The sequence below is a fragment of the Drosophila teissieri genome, chromosome X, assembly GCF_016746235.2.
Source record: "Drosophila teissieri strain GT53w chromosome X, Prin_Dtei_1.1, whole genome shotgun sequence".
Classification (NCBI taxonomy): Eukaryota; Metazoa; Arthropoda; class Insecta; order Diptera; family Drosophilidae; genus Drosophila; species Drosophila teissieri.
In genome coordinates, this window is record NC_053034.1 from 23,520,906 (window position 1) to 23,534,201 (window position 13,296).

Sequence of the window (13,296 nt, forward strand, 5' to 3'; positions counted from 1 at the left end):
GAAAAAAAAGGCAAAGCGGACCACGAATCTTCGGCTGCAGCTACCCAAAAAGGGCAGGGCAAAATCTGCGACCAAGGAAGGCCAACGGACCGCGGAAGAAAAAGATAATTATGTTTTTGTAAATTAGGTTAAGAATTTGTATTTTTGTGGGAAAGTAATGCGCAAATTAATGTGAGGAGGAGTGTCTGATTTCTTTGCTTTGTGTTTTATGTTTGTGTTAAATTTGTAAGCCACACGGAAAAAAAAAATGTCCCAACTTTAACAGGAGAGGAAGAAAAAAAAATAACAGGGATACCTCATAAGAATGTGTGCGAAGTAATCAATATTTTTATATTTATAATCAAAAAGAAAAACTTTACTCCCAAAGAAATAGTTGCCGTCGCCGAAAGCGCTTTCTCCGATGGAAGTTACAAGAGAAAAGGGTGAGGCACCAAAGAAAAACCATATTGATTATATTGGCCAAATTAAAGTGAGTTCAGCCCTAAAGGCATTAACGTAGATGTCCCTATTGTTTTTTTTATCCCTTGAAACGCTCAAATAAATACTAACGTAAAGAATCATAAAGGAAATGCAAAAGAAATAAACATAATTACACTGAGCGAAATCCGAAACAGTCACTATTTTAATTCACGCATATTATTATCTTGTAATTTTCTTGTCAATTTTTTATATATTTTTAATGCTCACTTTTCGTACATTCCAAAACCAATAATTTAATTATATGCAAAAATTCATCTTTTTACACTTTCGTTCCTATTTATCTTATATGCCTAGTTTTAAGAATGATTATATGTACTAGTAATGAAATCCAATTTATAATGTGGTAATTCTCTAAGTTTTTGCCGCAGCTAGCATGAGGCCCTTGCGAATAGGTTAGGATTCAGAAGGGGCCATCAGGGAAAATTATGATGATGAGATGGCCATTGGCAGGGCGGGTCAGCGAAGGCCTCCAACAACACCGGAGGCTGGCCGAGATCGGTTTGGCGTGAATCATTTGAACATGTTTTCCTCTTCTAGTTGTCTGTAATGTGAGTTCTCCTACTTCCGGATCAGGTAAGCTTGTCTAGCACGCGAAAATAAGTATTATAATCAGAAATAGGCAAATATGGAATCGCAGCAAGACCACCACCCCCTTTTACCGACAAGCAGCAGCCGGACCATCGCTCGCGTGCGCTCGATACCCATCGAACACCATGCCTGACTTTATTCTTGGATGTGATACGTTACAATCCTTTATTTATAATCAAATAAGCAAAGCACTACATATGGTAACCGAATTGAGTTGGTTCGGGTATCTTTTTCAGGGAATTTTGTGCTGGAATTTAAAATTACAATAAATTATTTATCTTATATAAATATAACCTAGAAACATTGGGTATACTAGACTCGTTGGAAAGTATGTAATAGGCAAAAGGAAGCGTTTTTGACCATATAAAGTATATTTATTATTGATCAGGATCAATAGTCGAGTCGATCTGACCATTTTATTATTTGTCTTTCCAATTTCTATCAGTATGCCAAAGAATTGTTTACCACACCCACAAGCCACCCATAACCCCCGCGCCCGAATTCCAAAAAGAATGTTTAACTTTCTCGATCGCTTTAGCTGAGTAAGGGGTCTGATAGTCGAGGATCTCGACTATATCGTTCTCTCTTGTTTCAATTTAAATTGACATTTTACAAAATTCTTAAATTAGGGGTTATTTCCTTTAAAGGATGCTAGTGTCCTTGCTCCTTGACGTTTTTCTTTGAGACTGGAGTTATCCCTGAATCTTCTCCTCGATGGACAAAAGGATAATTTTCCGGGTATCTGACGTACGGATGTTTTCCGGGTACCGACGGACGACGGGTGTTTACCCGGGTACTGACTCGCTATCTGCCTGCCTTTCATCGGTGAGCCATGGTCTTTTTATACCGGCATAGAGCTTTTTTCTGATCTATTGGTCTTCTATGCCAAGTGTTCCAACCTAGGAATCATATTTCTCACTTTCCCCTATTTTGGGTAGTCAATACCCCCTTCGGTGAAGTGTGCCCGGAACTGGTGTTGATTTTCTTTACTTGCTGCACTCTATTGCGGCCGCTCGGAGACTCGTTTACTGTCGACTTGCATTTTCTTTGTCGCAATCCAACTGAGTCAACGGGGTGATGGTACCCCTTCCCCTGCTTTTAGATTCCGACTTTGAATCTTTAAAGTCTTACGATCTTCCAAAAAGGGTGTACGCAACAAGTTGAAGAGAAAGAGAGAGAGTAATGGTATAGTAATGGGTGAGAAAGAGAGAGAGTGGTGGCAAAAGATACGTTACTGTTTGAACAAAAGAAGTAGAATCAGAAACTGTGAATTAAGAGCTTGAGCAAGGCAGGGGATGCCAATATGTTGTTTTTATAAAATCTAATAAAAATTATAGAAATTATTTTGTTAAGTTAAAAGTTAAATAAAACGAATGAAGAAAGAAAAGTATATGTTATATGAAAGGAACTATGTAATGCGACAAAACACACGAAGACGTGTACATGTCAAGAAGGATGATTAAATACATACGTGAGAAGTGGCGAAATCGAAGTAAAGCTTTTAGAGAGAGCGACGCTTTAAGTTAGTCTGGTGAGAACGATCGAAAGAAGAACTTTTTGTGGTAATCAAGATGAACGCAGAAGAAAAAGAAGAAAACCGAACCCAAAACCCGTCATATACGTATACACGACTCTGTAACCAGTTTGTATGATATTTCTAAATAATTCTCACCAATTGTTCCGACCACCCGTTATCTTTCGAGAAAATTGAGGACAGAGTAAGGTGCATACCCTTGAACTGAAATCTCACCCACGTTTAAAAACGGTCGTACCCGTATATTCATGCTACTGCCGTATCTTTATGCAGTTGTTGGAGACTTCGAACGGAAGGATTGCCTAGTTCTCCGCAGCGTTCGTTTACCAGTGTCGTATTTAACGTCAATTTTCTTTACACTTTTGTTTCTAATTGAAAGATCCGTGTAGTTTCTCAATCATCACGAGTTATACACCAACAAATCAAGAACGAACCGCATCGAAAGTACGGTAAGCTCGAATTTTTATACCCGTTACTCGTAGAGTAAAAGGGTATACTAGATTCGTTGAAAAGTATGTAACAGGCAGAAGGAAGCGTTTCCGACCATATAAAGTATATATATTCTTGATCAGGATCAATAGCCGATCTGGCCATGTCCCACACTTTTGAAAAATGTTTTGATATTTTTTCATTTTTGTATTAGTCTTATAAATTTCTATCGATTTGCCAAAAAACTTTTTGCCACGCCCACAAGCCGCCAAAAACTGTCAGTGTTAAAGACTCCTTCGCACTTCCACTAGCTGAGTAAGGGGTATCAGATAGTCGGGGAACTCGACTATAGCGTTCTCTCTTGTTTTGATTTGGTAAACTTGCAAATTGAGAATGAACGCCCATGAAGGGAACCGATTTGGATAATTTTGTATTATGAATAGTTTTTGCTTCGTCCCCCAAAGATAAGTTGAGCAAGTGGTCGAAGTTGGGAACAATTCCCACGGCGCAAAACGAGAAGTCGAAAAAGAACCACCGAAGAAAAAGCACAAGAAGCGGGGGCGTCGTCAACATAAGTCTGTTTTATTCGGGTGCATACATAAGACTGATTGTAGCTTAAAACTAGAGCGGCGCTCTTACCCGTTTTACATCGCTAAAGCGGGCTCGGGTGATCGGGTGAGCTTGGAGAGCGCGAGCTCGGATGAGAGCGAGAGCGTAAGTGTGGACAAGAGGGGCGAACGCGGACGAGAGCGAAAGCTCTGTGCGCAGAGGCCATACAGTGGCCCCTCACATAAACAGTTGTTATTATGAATATATAAATTAACAAAATCTGGGTCTGTTGCCAGTACCGTGATGCGAATTTCAATATCCTATGAAATGAATTTAAATGTAATAAAAGGTAGGGAGGGTATAGAATGAGGGCAACTTACACCTAAGCCACCCTATATGGCTGGTATCCGCCTCTCTAATACACTACTTTTTAGGGTCCGTCTGTTAATGTCCGATTACTACACCTTTTGAACCAATCATTTAATGAACAGATAGTGCGCTTAAAACTGTTCGTAGTAAAACGGGTGTGCCATATAGATGAAGAGGAAGACCCACGCCATAACCGACGAGCTTTGTATCGAAATGCAAGAAGTGCACGAACACCGATCCGTCTATACGCTAGAGGGCCTTCTGCGTCCTAGTGAACACCTACCTCAGGGCTACTACAATGGGTGGGTTTTTTTTAAGGGTTTTATTACTCGAATTGCTGGCGTCGTATGCAAAAGAATTATTAAAATTCGCATGCTATGGGAATTAAAGGAAAAGTGCACTCAGATCCAAAAAGAACAAAAACGAAAGAAAACATTGCAATGCACAGTGCAATGTACGACTTGCCAGGTCGTTCATAAAGTCTGCTGGTGTTTTGGCTGTGTCAATGTTGCTGACAATGATCTTGGTCTTCTGTGCGGCGCTCTGCTGCACTTCAAGGCCCACTTCACCAAACTTTCGGTTTGCAACAACCTTCTTTATTTCTATAGTATTTGATAACTTTTCAAGCCTTTTCTAACGAACACAAACTAACTGAAATTTTTAACTTTCTCGATCGCGTTCCCACTAGCTGAGTAACGAGTAGCTGATAATCACGGAACTCGACTATAGGCGTTCTCTCTTGTCATACCCGTCACTCGTAGAGTAAAAGGGTATACTATTTGGGCAATTCTCCAGAAAGTATAACCGCCGCCAAAAAAATTCAAAGTCTATAAAAAAGGGTTTTTTTTAAGTATATGTAAGCATGTCATGTCAATTTAAGCATGTTTGACATTTAATCGTAATACATTTTAAAATATTTCGATGCAAAGCCAAGGAGGGCAGAAATTCGGTTTAATACAGTTTGGTTTTGATTCTTTTTCTCTCTCTATGAATTGATATTCCTTATTTTACATCAAGGTAAGTATATAGTTAAAGAATATATACAACATATAAAAGAAACGATGCGATAGCTAATTACGGTAAATTTCTCATGGGCTTATCAGTTTCTATTACTGTTGCGTGCGCCATCGAAAAAGAATATTTGTTATCAGTGCGCCTAAAGTTTGTGTCCAGTAATCATCCAATCTTGTGTCCAAACATATATTTGAACATCAATTTTAATAAAATATATTTTGGTTGTTTTCAACATTTTTTAAAGTTAGTCGACAGTGCGACAGTTCACTTTTTTTTTTGTCGGTAAAAAGTAATATTTAATGTAGATGAATGAAGGCAAAGAGAAAAACGAATTGAATTGTAAACATTGGGGAGAAAATTAAAAAAAAAAAACAAACACTGCCAATATTCAGAAAGACGAGGAAAAGGATGGATAAAGGTGATAACAAAATAATGGAGGAAAAACGAAAATATGATCGCATACGACAAAAGGAGAGGCGCCAAAAACTCTTCGGTGAGTCCCGCGCACGCCAACAACAAGCCGAGCCTTATAGTTGCACAAAGAACTAAAAGTTTTGGAAATTCTTTGAAAGAAATATAATAAGAATGAACAAAATGAAAATATAAAGCAGTCCAACAAAAACATATCAGATAGCTTAGTGGATGCCAGCACAACATTTTATGAAAACGAGGATAAGGTGTGCAAGCTGCAGGAAAAGAAAGAAATTATTGTTGAGGGCAAATTAGTGGCTAACCGCTTTGTGTTAATGACAGCTAATCAACCTTTTTTAAAATCCGACCTCGCCATGTCCAATTGACAAATAAAATGCCGCACAATATGTGTGTTTGCATGGATCATACTATTTTCAATTTTCTCTTACAATCGATCCGATCGCGACGAACTTCGTCGGAGCGAGTCGCCACTTCCTTGCTATTCGCGATCGGATCGAGGAGCAGGCGGACGCAATTCGCGAGTTCGCATTAAAAAGCGAATGCGAATTTGCGTTCACACCCCCTCGGGCTCCGCACATGGGCGGACTATGGGAGGCAGGTGTGAAAACTGCAAAGCACCTACTCCTACGAGCGGTGAGCAGCGCACTCCTCAACGCCGAAGAGCTGGCAACAGTCCTCGTCGGGATCGAGGCCACGATGAACTCGCGGCCCCTCGGAGCGCTCAGCCAGGACCCAAGCGACGGAGAGGCGCTAACTCCCGGGCACCTGCTGACAGGCGGGCCGCTCATCGCAGTACCAGCACTCCGGACCCCGGACCAGGCGGGTCTCAGTTGCTTGCGGCGATGGCGGCTTGTCTCGTCAGTCAGGCAAACGTTCTGGCGGCGATGGTCCCAGGAATATGTCCTGGGCCTTCAGGTTCGGGGCAAGTGGCACGAGGAGAAGGCCAACGTCGAGGAGGGCCAACTCGTCGTCGTGGCAGAGGACAACCTGCTGCCTCAACAGTGGCTCCTGGGAAGGATCGTCGCGACGCACGCAGGAGAGGACGGCAAGGTCAGGGTCGTCGACCTTAGGAGGAGTGATGGAGCCATCTTCCGGAGGGCGATCCACAAGCTGGCGCCGCTGCCGATTTGTTGAAGCCGTGGAGGCGTTCAACGGGGCCGGTGTTGGCGGAACTCATATTTCATTGTTTATTGTTTGTTGTTGATTGTTGGCATTGAAGTAGAAAAAATTTGAAGTCTAGTGTAAGTTAGTTTAGGGCGAAGGCGGGAGCATAATAAAGTTCTCTCTCGCTCTTTGCGAATTCGCCCCGTCTTCGCCAACCTAGGCTAGGCCTAAGAATACATATGTTAAATAGAGATGAAGTCGTAAAATTGAATTCAACACGAGCAAGCGCATTTTTCGTTATCGTAGTTCCGAAATTTAAACTAATTATTCTTGCCACCGAAGTTCAATATTTTAATAAACTAATTAAATTCTTCAGTTGCTCCAATGCGATTACATCTTCTCCCAGCAATTTTGAAACATTTCTTAAAGCAGTTTGCTGCGATATTTAAGACGAATATTGCATGACAAGCAATCGTAAGAAATGTTGGCAAATATACAAGATTAACTAATTCCCTTCGCATATTTAACGAGTATGGAAAAAATAAACTGGGAACAATGCGTTCGAATACAACGTCAGCTTTATCTAATTTAATAAATGAAATAGAAGCTATGCTATCGTCATTTAAAACCCATTTTTATGTAAAAAGAGCCCAGCAAAAATATTTCGAAGAAACAAAAAACAGCCTAAAGCCATGCAAGCTCATTCTTCAAATTGATTTTGCGAAAAATTATCGGTTGACACACCAAAACGAAATTCAAAGTCCTAATTTTAAGTTCAATTTCTTCGAAGGCTCGATTGACCAAATGTAAAGATTCCAAATAAGAAGACTTTACTTGTGAGTTTATAATTTTAAACTGAATCTTTATTTTCTAACTCCTAGCTTAGGTAGCTAACATGAAATTTACATATTCTAATCTTATCCCTAACTAGACCAACGCAGTAGCCATCTGTTCCCCAGATGTGGAAAACTGTATCAAGTGCAGGAATTTTCCACTGCACGATATCTTCAAGGAAATGCTACGTGATCGCTTGCATCTTTATTTAAGGGATGAAACCCACGCAGGAGTTCGTTGTTTATCCCAGATATCTATATCCTAACGCTCAGGCGTTGTTTATTTTTAGATAAGGCATTGCTGCAGCGTTTTACTAGCTGTACATACCTTTCTTATGTAAATCCTTTTATATATATTCACTAGTATACCCTTTTACTCTACGAGTAAGGGGTATAAAAACAACACTACAATATATACAAATTGTATCTTGTAAGCTTAACATTTGCTCACCTGCTGGGAGCTGTTCACATCTACAAATACGATGGCCCACTGGTTACCTTGCAACATGGCGACGTTCGGAGAATCAATGGAGTTAATCAATAGTGACATATTCACATTCCTAGTACTGTTTGAAGATATACGAATGTGCTGAGTGTGCACGCAAAGTAAGGTGCGAAACCTAGTGTTGTATTTAAACTAGGCAGCTTATTCTTTATTTAATTTTACGTAAACTGCTTTGCGCCTTCGATGCCAGCTCTAAACTAGCTTATTCAGTTTTAATCTCCAATTTTACGAGGACCATTTCAGCCATAACAAAACACATACCAAGTTCGCAACATTATACAGTGAAGAATATTAAACGCCAAGCTATCAGCTGCCAGCCGCAGCAAAAGTATTGAAATTTCAATATGTTGGCTCCCTGCCTGTCTTACAAAACTAAACACCTATGATCTCAAATAATCAAAAAAGTAAACAAACGATTAATATACAGACAAACGAAGAAAAATGAAAGTTTTATGGCTGTATAAAAATGGATCACCTTAAATTGCGCAGGATCAGTTCTTATAATACCTCGGCACTGCATACAAATGGATCTTATTGTAGAGTTTGTTGACTCAGTAAATGAAACAAGTGTTCCATTAACCCAAGACTCTAAAGTAGTAATAATTGAAGGCTCGAATCAAAATTATGTGAAGGCTACCGACTTAGAGGATTCGATAAATCGATTCTTAAGGAGAGTATTTGAACCATCTATGTCATCTACCCGAATTTTCGTCTCTTGAGTAGAGCGTTTTCCTTTTGGAGCGGCAACGCAGGACGTTTTAAAAGATCAATACGAGACAATGGAGGCGACCATGAAATGCAATGTGCACAGCAATTTGATTTGGATAAACAGCATACAGATCCAATAATCTATGAGTTCCCTGATGATGATCATATCTTTAATCAGTTCATCGAGGCATGTCAACCTAACATTTATTTACGATCAGTGGATGACGAATATGATCCTGCATTACTAGACGTTTGACCATGGAATTGGATGCGATAAAAATGAGATAAGTACTTTATGTATATTAATTTGTTTTGTTTGATTTTGGATTGTTTTTCAGGTACATAGGTGACTTCGGTTTGCTTTGATGGAGGATTATAGTCATGTTTTATTTGTTTTAGGTAAGTAATGCGTTTGCAGTAGTTCCCTGTTCTTCTTTGCGTGATTTTTATACCCGTTACTCGTAGAGTAAAAGGGTATACTAGATTCGTTGAAAAGTATGTAACAGGCAGAAGGAAGCGTTTCCGACCATATAAAGTATATATATTCTTGATCAGGATCAGTAGCCGAGCCGATCTGGCCATGTCCGTCTGTCCGTCCGTCTGTCTGTCCGTCTGTCTGTCCGTCCGTATGAACGTCGAGATCTCAGGAACTACAAAAGCTAGAAAGTTGAGATTAAGCATACAGACTCCAGGGACATAGACGCAGCGCAAGTTTGTCGATTCATGTTGCCACGCCCACTCTAACACCCACTAACCGCCAAAAACTGCCACGCCCACACTTTTGAAAAATGTTTTGATATTTTTTCATTTTTGTATTAGTCTTGTAAATTTCTATCGATTTGCCAAAAAACTTTTTGCCACGCCCACTCTAACGCCCACAAACCGCCAAAAACTGTCCTTCGCACTTCCAGTAGCTGAGTAACGGGTATCAGATAGTCGGGGAACTCGACTATAACGTTCTCTCTTGCTGTGATTGTGTTTATTAGTTTACTTCCTTTGCAGAGTTGGCTTACAGCGGGAATAATGGAAATTTGAGGACAAGTTTTCCGTCGTTTTAGTGGGTCGTCTGTTCAGCGCCAAGGGTCACTACTGGCTCAGAGGCATGTCGAAATGGAGACGGCATTATAAGATTGACAATTTTATTATTGTAAGATGCTAAATTTTGCAATTTTGTATTGCGCTTAAAATGCTCGTCTACCGCTCTGCATGCGTTAGAAGCGACTACGGGAAATAAGTCAGGTAAGTTATGTGGGATTGGTGTAAGTAAGTATAATTAGGCAGCCTAGATGTATTGGGAGTGTACACACTGTGGTCGATGCGTCAATAGTTACAATCATAATTTAAAACCTTGTGAACATTACCCAAACAAATAAACTTAATTTGTATTATCCCTACAGTTATTTAGGTATTTTAAATTGTTTTGTCTGACTTTGATTTGTATTTTCGACTGTTTGTTGATACGGCAGCACAGTGCTAAGGGTCACAACTAGAACAAAGGCATGTGGAGATGGAGACGGCATTGAAAGAATGAATTCTGCCGATCTGCAACTTTGGAAATAGAAAACAAGAGAAAACGTCGAGTTCCCCGACTATCTGATACCAGTAACTCAGCTAGTGGAAGTGCGAAGGAGAAATTTCAACACTGACAGTTGTTGGCGGTTTGTGGGCGTTAGAGTGGGCGTCGCAAAAACTTTTTTGACAAATCAATAGAAATTTTCAAGACTAATTCAAAAATGAAAAAAAAATCGAACCTTTTTTCAAAAGTGTGGGCGTGGTAGCTTTGGGCGGTTTGTGGGCGTTAAAGTGGGCGTGGCAAACAATTTTTTGGCAAATCGATAGAAATTTACAAGACTAATACAAAAATGAAAAAATATCAAAACCTTTTAAAAAATGTGGGCGTGACAGTTTTGGGCGGTGTGTGGGCGCTAGAGTTTATTAAAGTAAATACCTGAAACTTTAAAATTCATTTTAAATAATTAAAATTGGACCTATCAATCGCACGTTTGACTACTTTGAAGTTCACTTTTGTTGTGACGAAAAGCAATCAAAACTCCGCTGTGCTGCAAAAATGAACAGTTTTTCTCCCTTTACACTCTATTTTTAGAATGTCCCGTTAGAGTTAAGACAAAACGGTCTTGGCATACACATATTTGGATATTTTAGAGACAATCTGGTTACTTTTCGTAAATATTGGGAACATTTTTTTTTTGATTTTTGGCCTATGGGCGCAACCACTGTGCATTGCAATGTTTTCTTTCGTTTTTGTTCTTTTTGGATCTGAGTGCACTTTTCCTTTAATTCCCATAGCATGCGAATTTTAATAATTCTTTTGCATACGACGCCAGCAATTCGAGTAATAAAACCCTTAAAAAAAAACCCACCCATTGTAGTAGCCCTGAGGTAGGTGTTCACTAGGACGCAGAAGGCCCTCTAGCGTATAGACGGATCGGTGTTCGTGCACTTCTTGCATTTCGATACAAAGCTCGTCGGTTATGCCGTGGGTCTTCCTCCTCATCTATATGGCACACCCGTTTTACTACAAACAGTTTTAAGCGCACTATCTGTTCATCAAATGATTGGTTCAAAACTGGCCATGGCCTCTGCGCACAGAGCATTCGCTCTCGTCCGCGTTCGCCCCTCTTGTCCACACTTACGCTCTCGCTCTCATCCGAGCTCGCGCTCTCCAAGCTCACCCGATCACCCGAGCCCGCTTTAGCGATGTAAAACGGGTAAGAGCGCCGCTCTAGTTTTAAGCTACAATCAGTCTTATGTATGCACCCGAATAAAACAGACTTATGTTGACGACGCCCCCGCTTCTTGTGCTTTTTCTTCGGTGGTTCTTTTTCGACTTCTCGTTTTGCGCCGTGGGAATTGTTCTCAACTTCGACCACTTGCTCAACTTATCTTTGGGGGACGAAGCAAAAACTATTCATAATACAAAATTATCCAAATCGGTTCCCTTCATGGGCGTTCATTCTCAATTTGCAAGTTTACCAAATCAAAACAAGAGAGAACGCTAAGTCGAGTTCCCCGACTATCTGATACCCGTTACTCAGCTAGTGGAAGTGCAAAGGAGAGTTTTTGGCGGCTTGTGGGCGTAAGAGTGGGCGTGGCAAAAAGTTTTTTGGCAAATCGATAGAAATTTACAAATCTAATACAAAAATGCAAAAATATCAAAACCTTTTTCAAAAGTGTGGGCGTGGCAGTTTTAGGCGGTTTGTGGGTGTTAGAGTGGGCGTGGCAACATGAATCGACAAACTTGCGCTGCGTCTATGTCCCTGGAGTCTGTATGCTTAATCTCAACTTTCAAGCTTTTGTAGTTCCTGAGATCTCGACGTTCATACGGACGGACAGACGGACATGGCCAGATCGTCTCGGCTATCGATCCTGATCAAGAATATATATACTTTATATGGTCGGAAACTCTTCCTTCTCCCTGTTACATACTTTTCAACGAATCTAGTATACCCTTTTACTCTACGAGTAACGGGTATAACAATTTTGCGTTTTCATTTCATTGTGGTTCTTTGAATTGAGCTATTTCATGGTCCTAACCGTTAATTCGCTCATCAGAATGAGAATTGTGGTTGGATGGTCTTAATATCGACATTGATAAAAACTATACATATGTATGTACATATGTAGTTGTTTTTGTCAAAGTACTGCGTGCATAAATTGTTTTTGTGAGCCCAAATGTTTTATTTGTTTTATATTTCATGTATATACATACATACCTGCTATTAATTTGACTTTATAAGCGCATGTCCATTTATTGCATTCATTCTGCTTATTCAATGCAGAAGTTATATACATATGTGTATTTGTTTCGCCTTATGCAGTGTTCCGTCTCCACTAGTCTCCACTAGGCATCATAAAATTTAAAAAACAAGTAGAGGGCGAGTTGTCATGAATATATTCAAACGAATTTTTTTATAAACTTCTAGATTCTTTTCAAAAATCTGAGCAGAATGCAACTTTCAATACCTAATAGGCCGTTTCGTTTTTATGAATTGTAATTAAACAGATGGTAAACTAAAAGGTATGACGATTATAAACGCACGATATTAGATTTTATACAATTGGCCTAGTTTTTTTATTTTTAATGGTATAAGTTTATATTAATTTATATTTGGTATGAGAATCAAACGGTAACTTGTGTTATAGAAAAGACCGACTGTTATTAAAATTAAGAACTTGGTCCTAAAAAAAATAAAAACAAAACGGTATACAAGTAAGAGAATCGGTCTTAGTTTTTTTTGGGCATTTTTTTCTGTGTGAATTGAAATGGTATTTCAAAACCTAAATAGTTTATAAGCATAGATCAAAATGAGCTGAAAAGCAATGGCATCACTGTTCTGTACGCAATTACGATCTTCCCAGTAGTCACAATCTGTCTCTTCTTACGCATTGATATCAAAAAGAGCTAAAGAGCAATGGCATAAGGATCATTGTTCTTTACGCCACTACGAACTCCCCTGTACTCACAATCTGTCACTTTCTTACGCATTGATAACAAAACACAAACGCACACACACAGAAAAGCTGCAATGGCGCAGTGTGCATGCTGGGGCGGCCATTTCTTTTATAGTGTGATGCTGCCCTCACTATTTCCGTCTCGTTTGTACACATTACTGACAGACAACTTTTGAACCATTTTATTTAAAGACTGGATATATACATAACGCACACTAAACCAAAACTAAACCGAATCCAATCATAACAAGAACTTCTCCAATTTGAAGCTTAAATAA